The sequence below is a fragment of the Brienomyrus brachyistius genome, chromosome 6 (genome assembly GCF_023856365.1).
Source record: "Brienomyrus brachyistius isolate T26 chromosome 6, BBRACH_0.4, whole genome shotgun sequence".
NCBI lineage: Eukaryota > Metazoa > Chordata > Actinopteri > Osteoglossiformes > Mormyridae > Brienomyrus > Brienomyrus brachyistius.
The window spans coordinates 20,477,623-20,484,702 of record NC_064538.1 but is presented as its reverse complement, the minus strand read 5'-3'; the positions used below and the strand labels follow the sequence as shown (position 1 = coordinate 20,484,702).

At 44.2% G+C, this 7,080-nt stretch overlaps 1 long non-coding RNA gene across 1 annotated transcript; it reads left to right on the top strand.

The window, feature by feature from the left end:
• Positions 1-400: 400 nt before the first annotated feature.
• LOC125744364 (uncharacterized) lies at positions 401-6,810 on the top strand. Its single transcript, XR_007398354.1, has 2 exons — positions 401-774; positions 6,355-6,810. It is a non-coding gene; the product is annotated as an uncharacterized LOC125744364 (long non-coding RNA).
• The last annotated feature ends 270 nt before the right edge of the window (positions 6,811-7,080 follow it).

The window sequence follows — 7,080 nt, the reverse complement described above, 5'->3', positions numbered from 1 at the left end:
GTATTCAATCCTTTCCGGTTGTTCGATGTGCCAACCTAGTCGTGGGGTCCTTGTGTAAACATCGCCCTCTCACCCATTTCCCATGAGGGTGGCATCTGGTCTGTGGTCGAACCTAAACCCTCCCTGCTGGTTGTTCTTCAGATCCTTTCAAAGCTTATTGTCCCTTGCTTGATTCTGTATTATTTTTTGTTTTTATTGCTGGTTAACTCCTCCCACATTTCATTATGGTTATTTATTCATCCAACTGTGTCGATGCACATATGCGACTCGCCGCCGCGAAATGAGTCTTAAGTCGCACTGGTAGAACTTCACCCGTAAGACTCATTTCGTGGTGATGGGTCACATATTTTTTTGAGAAAGCAGGGTCAGCCTGTCCATAGAAGAATGGGGGGGGGGGGTGGTTAAGTGCCTTGCTCAAAGGCCCAACTGTAATTGCCAACCCTGGCAGTCGTGCTGGCAATATTGTAATGGTAAATATGGCATCCCAGCCCGCTCAGCCACAGATAAGTGGCGTGCAGCCTCGCCTCGGTGGCGCCCGAATTGGCTGCCGCTCTCACGATTGTCACACCCGTCAAATGTCATTAATCAGAGAGGAGGTTTTTAATGTGTGTTTCTGATTGTTGTGTTGTCTTTTCCTTTTGGGTCCCTCACGTTGGACCTGTGACTCACTGGCGAGGCGTGACCCACATCGGACCAGAAACAACAAGCCACCTCAGGGAAGTGCCTCAGGCAGACCAGACACCGTTCCGGATTCCTGAGCCTGTTCGACGTCAGGTACATCACACCCACACAGGGCGCCTCCTTCATTCCCCTGAATTCCTTTTATGGCTTTGACTTCCTTGGCCTGTCCAGGGTGGTGGGAGAAAAGTCCTCCATAGCTTCAACTTTTGCCAAGCGCATCATGTCGATGCCTCGCTCAAAGGAATGATCTCCACTCTTGTGTCCTTGTCTTTGCAGCTAAAGAAACAATTTGGCAGTATTAAGCTTGTAATTCCAGATCCCTGCAAATATTTAGACATGATTACCTTGATAAATGGAGTAAAAACACATTATTACTGTTTATATCTGAGGTGGACTCTTTTATGACTAAGTTGCTCTGGTTTCTGGTAAACACAATTTTTCCTGTTTCTTTCCTTTTTTTGTTAGGACGTTTACTCCGCTGAGCGGTCTGTGAGACTTAACTCTTGGTGTGTATTGTAGTGATCATCAACAGCCAGATACCCCTCATTCAGTGCATTCGAAAACGACTCAAAACATAACTACAGAGCTTAGCCAGTTTTGTTTTTAGTTTCCTTTCTTCAGTTTGAATGCTGAGTTCCTACACTTGAACCAGGATTAAGGACTGCTTTGCAACTCGCACGTCTCCACAACAGAAAAGCATATTTCACAATCATCAAAATGCAACAGTTCAGAAACACAGTAATAAATGACTTAGGGCTTTATAAAATTATTCACCGCTAAAGTTATATTATTTAGTAAATTATGTGCTTTAATGATTCAACTCGTTCCAGTGTTTTTCCATAACCTTTAAAGTTTATGAACGTTTATTCATCTCAAGATAATGGCTTCAGGATGGGGATAGCATTGCTTAAATATCATTATCAGTGGTCCATAGTCAAGACGTTTGGCTTTGTGGCAAGTTTTTTGGTGGGGGAGGGAGGTGTATTGTTGCCTTTACCTGGTACTTTGCTGTTGTGAAACTGAGAAGTTTCTGTGCTGATGAAACATTAAATCTAAGGATGTGTGTAGGATGTGGTGAATGCAAGACCACAGTTGATGGTCTGTGCCAGCCCTTCAGCTCAGGTTTACGCCTTAACCCCACCCCCTCTGAGAGGCCGGCTTTTTAATCCAGCAACAATCAGGCTGGCGATGGAAGGGCAGCCCCCACCTTTCAGCGGAGATCCCATTAACCCTTAGTGTGGACGTAGTGCAGCGGCATTAGGTGAAAGTCTCTCCTTTAGATATTGTAAAGTTCTGCTTATTTTTGAATTCTTTAGTGCAATGTTTCCCAATCTGGTCCACGAGGACCCACAGCCAGTGCATGTTTTTGCTCCCTCTGGACTCCCTGCCAGACAGTGCACATTTTTGCTCCCTCCCTGATCCCCACTGGGATCCTAGAGGGAGCAGAAACATTCAGTGTCTGTGGGGCTCCAAGGATCGGATTGGAAAACACTGGGATAGTGAATTAAAAGATATTAAGATGCATTTCACTGACATCCTGAGCAGGAAGTACTCCTGAAATATGTTGCGTGGGATAGGCTGAAACCCTGACCAAGAAAGCAGTTAGAGGATGGATGGATGGATGGATGGATGGATGGATGGATGGATGGATTTGAACAATGTTTCTTTCTGAGTCACAGTGCCAGAGAGCAAACCTTTCTTTCTTTTAACCGGTCTAGATAAGTAATGATTAAAGTATGTCTAATTGAGAATGAGCTTATGGGTAATGCTGATGGATGTGCCCTGGGCTGGTATGTGGCCTGGCAGGTTAAGAAGCTTTGTTTGTGATCCGAATGTTGCTGGTTTTGTATCCCATGGTCCTCAGAGTCATTTCACTGGTGGGCCTTTCAGCCAGGCTTTTAACCCCCGATTGCTCTGGGGACTGTCTGACCCCGCTTTTTCAAATGCATGTCATTTTTGATAAAAGAGTCTGTTTAAATACTGTAACCATGTGTTAGTTTAACAGGCTGTCAGGCACATGTTGACCTGTCAAGACAAAAAATACCTTTGTTCTAAAAAGCAGTGTAGTTTCCTTTATGGGCAGCTGGGAGAAGGCAACCAAGACGCTGCTAGGCAAGATTGCTTCAGCTGAGTAGGGGCTCGTTTCATATCTCTTGTTATTTTCGCTTTTGGTTTCTCCCAAGTGACATGGGCTGAATGAGTTTCAGTGCCATTGGATCTTGGCACTTTTAAGCTGCTTTCTTGGTAGAGTAGATTTCAGTGGAAGTGAAGGTCATTTTGTCGGTAAACCGAGACCAAATTGATTGATGCAGCCAGAAGTATCTGAACCCACTCTACTTTCTGCAATATTAGGTTTGGTCCATCCCATTTTCATTTGTTTTATTAAATACAATTCTATAATACAATAATAAGTCATAAATAAAAAGCAAAATATCTGTTCTGTGAAGTATGGGATAACCAATGGTGGGTGCCATTTACTTTTGTCAGTTATGACTTATTTCACAGAAAATTGCTATTCCTTTTTTAAAAAGTGGAAGGGTGCCGATATATTTGGCCATGTCTGTATGTGCTGAGAGAGTCTGTGGGATCTGTAGATGTTGAATGATACTCGGTGTTAATTTGGGGGGGGGGATGGGCTCGGCATGCTAAGTGTTGATAAGATAATGCTGGTTGACACCATCTCTTCACGTTTAATCATCTGGTACGTGTGTCTCTTAGCGTGTGTCTGTACCATCGGTGTGACACGTATCCCCACCATTGTGAGCCAGACCCAGGATTTCCATTAGGGGGGGGGGCACTGGAGAGGAGCTAATAGGCTAATCTTTTTTTTTTAGCATCTTTGGATGACGTTTTTGTGTGGGGGGGCACAGGTGGACATTTGGGGGTAGGGGGGCTAGCCGCCCCCTCCCGCCATGGACTTTCATTCGGCAGCAGAGCAAAAGTCCAGAGGACCTTTCGATTTCACAAGACCGTTGCCACCATCGTCCCCACGCCGCCCAAAACCGCCCCGCTCCAAACCCGCTCCGCCTGGCTGGCCAGCACAGCACGGCACGTCAGCAGGCCCCGGCAGACCCGATGTGCTATTCGTCAGGGGGAGGCCAAAAAGCAGAAGTGGCTGGGTGTCGAAATCGTGTTCGGCCTCATGCCAGGTCAGTGCCGATCACTTACGGGACCTTGTCCGCTACAGCTTCCCGATAGGCCGGAGGCCCGTGCTTCCGCAAGCCGTGCCCTGCACACCATTGAGCACGAGCTCGCACGGACTGCCGTGCAGGAACGTCGGCCTTCCCCACCCTCCCGAACCATAAACGCCAGGCTCCGGGCTCGGCCTTTAGCCGTGAGGAGGCACTGAGGTACCAGTTTGCTTCTTGTCAGTCCCCAGCTTTATACGAATGACATGCTGTTGCATGACTTCCCTAAATGGGTGAATTTACACCTTTGTTATCAACACCATGGCCCTTTAATTTGGTCGTTAGCTAGTCTGTAAGTCGCACGACTTCCCGCGCCAGTGAATTTGCACCTTCTCACTATCGTTCTTCTGTCCAGTGCTTCCTGCCGACTGTGAGATGCTATCAAATAACAGCAAATTTCCAGCACCAGACACACCAAAACTCTACACACCTTTTGCCAGGCTGGAATGAACGAATCAAATAAATGCATCATTTTTATTTGTTATGTACGCAGACATGGTGCACATGTATGCAATGAAATGCTTTTTCCTGGAATTCTGCTCAAAAATGAAAGATCAAATACAAAGAAAGATAAAAACAATAAAATAAGCAAACAAAAATATAAAATATATGAGCATTCAACAAGCAATATATAAAAGTAATTGTATAAATGTCTTTTTTTTAAATAAGGCGGTTTAAGTCAAAAAGACGTAAAGTGAGGAAGTCTCAAACAGTGCACTGATGGTGTAAAGTGCGTATAGTATAAAGTGCGTATAGTATAAAGTGCTACGATATATATCAACTGATATGAAATGTGTTCACTTTCAGATTCACCGCAATGTAGGCCTAACCAAAAGAGATGCTAGGTTTGACTCACAGATCTCCTCTTCAGCCTTGGGTCCCTTTGTACGCTGAAACCATTACTAGATGCGCTAATATACTAGGAAGACATGGGAACAGATAAAAAGTGGCAAAGTAAATGACAGGGACACTCAGTTTCGATTCTGCAAAATATTTATTGGGTGTTTTCAAGAAAAGCTTTATGCAAATATCCACCACAAAAAAAAGAAGACCGATCAACAGTAAGTAAAATTTGCTATTTCACAAGATCACATCTTACGTAAAGTAACGGGGGTACTAGTGCTGGATTAGTGGAAGTCTTCAAATAGAATTAAAAGACTTTTAGATCCTCCTGTGCTCGTGGGCTAAACGAATGGCTTTTAGAGGTTAATTCGGTTGCGGGGAGTGATGACGCAACACGAGGTTTACTGACAAACTCTCCTTCACTAACAGTAAGTTTGTAAGGGAAAAGGGGGCTGGGTCTTTTGTCCCAGAACCTGCCAAGCTCTCCAGGGAGTGCGGGAAATCCCCAGTGCTGCACAAATGCGTGTCAATGAGTCGAGCAGCGTGAAATCCTAAACATTTTGACCCTTTGCGTCCCCGATGGGCTAATCGTTATGGAGACTTCAGCTGTTTTATTCACAGCGCGATGAAAACAAGCGCCGATCAACTACATGCATACCGACAGCGACTGTCATCGGTGACATTCATCATCGGCTGTGACTTATAAGTGTTCCGTGATTTGTGTTGTCTGCCTCCAGCGTAAAGGTTGATTAAACACGAGAAAATGCGTAGCCGCGCAGAGCCGCCGGAGTGACAACAGTGTCGTGTTACTTAAATACTTAAAAATATGACCATCTGTTAATAGAGGCGAAAACTTACAGGCGAATATCCACACATGTGCACCGTAAAAAAAATATCTGCGTGGCTATAAAGTTGTGAAAATAAGGTTTATTACTTTTTTGGTGTCGGGGGGGGAGGGGGGGTTGGGTGGGTGCTGAGGCTCTAAGTAACAGTTTGAAATTGCAGATCGCACAGGAAATGAGTACTATTGTGTAACTCGTGGCAGCTTTGATACCCACCATGGGAAGTGTTTTGAAATGTCTGTTTTCAAATCAGCAGCCTCTGCTTTTTATCCTTATTTGAAGTCCATCGTTTCACGAAACGTGGAACCTTTAAACAACAGATTTTGCTCGCAGCAAAAAAACAAAAAAAAAAACCCTGGGGTTATAAATGAAAACGTCACCTGTGAGAAATATGTCCAAATATGTGTTTTCTAATCATGTTCAGCTATGACATCTAAAACTGTTATGAAACTGATCTTTTGCCATTTGCAGAAGTACTGGTACCTTGGAATGCTTGTTTTCTCATATCCCATCTTGCTGTCCTTTGAGACACACACACACACACACAACTGAGAGTGAAGCTTGGGGTCTGAACGCAGTGTCAGGCCATTTAACTGACACTCCTGGAGCATTTTGGGGGTTAAGGGCCTTGCTCAAGGACCCAACGGACATGTAAATATGCTGTTGGGGAACTGAACTGATGACCTTCTGATGGCAGCCGCAGAGGCCTAACTGATTGTGCCACATGCCACTACTCATGATAAATGTTAGAATTTCTTGCCTAAAATCTTTTTTTTCTTTTTTCTTATTAATGGACTCAGTCTCTGAAGCCAACGGAAGGCTGTGTCCTCTTCAATCAGAGGCTTTGCCGACGCCAGGACATTAGATATGGTGATATGTGGCTGGCAGCTAACACCACAGGCCCAGACCGGACCCCAGGGAAGTCCGTTTGGTCACGTGATTGGCTTGCAGGATCATCAGTTAGCTACTTAGATTACATGAACACCCTTTGGGAAAATGAAATGGCAAATTCCTGAACTGATATTCTAAACTTATCGACTCTTTGCAATATTTGCATTATGTTTGCAGTGTATGACGTGTATATTATGCTATGTTTGCACATTTACTGTCATAATTGTAAAAATATTTATTGTCTTACTATAAGCCCCTTAACTTGTATTTGCGTTTTATGTATGTTTACTGGTCCCCAGAAGGACATGCAGGGTAAGATTTTCACAACATGGTGTAAACTGACAATAAACTCTGGTGTAATCGCTTGGCTGGCCCCTGTTGGCATCTTCAACAGTTACCCTCTTAGACGATACACACAGCTGCATTTCTTATTAAAAATAATTTTACACAAAAGGTACAAAAGCACGGGTTGTCCCACACTTTGTCTTTGGGTCTAATTAATTAATCTGACCAGCTTCTGAACAAGTAGCAGGAGGACATTACGCGGGAATAAGGTCTGTATGGGTTTCCAGAAGATGTTATTGACTTGCCAACACTTTCATTATTATTACTGTTGTTGTTATTGCTGTTGTTAC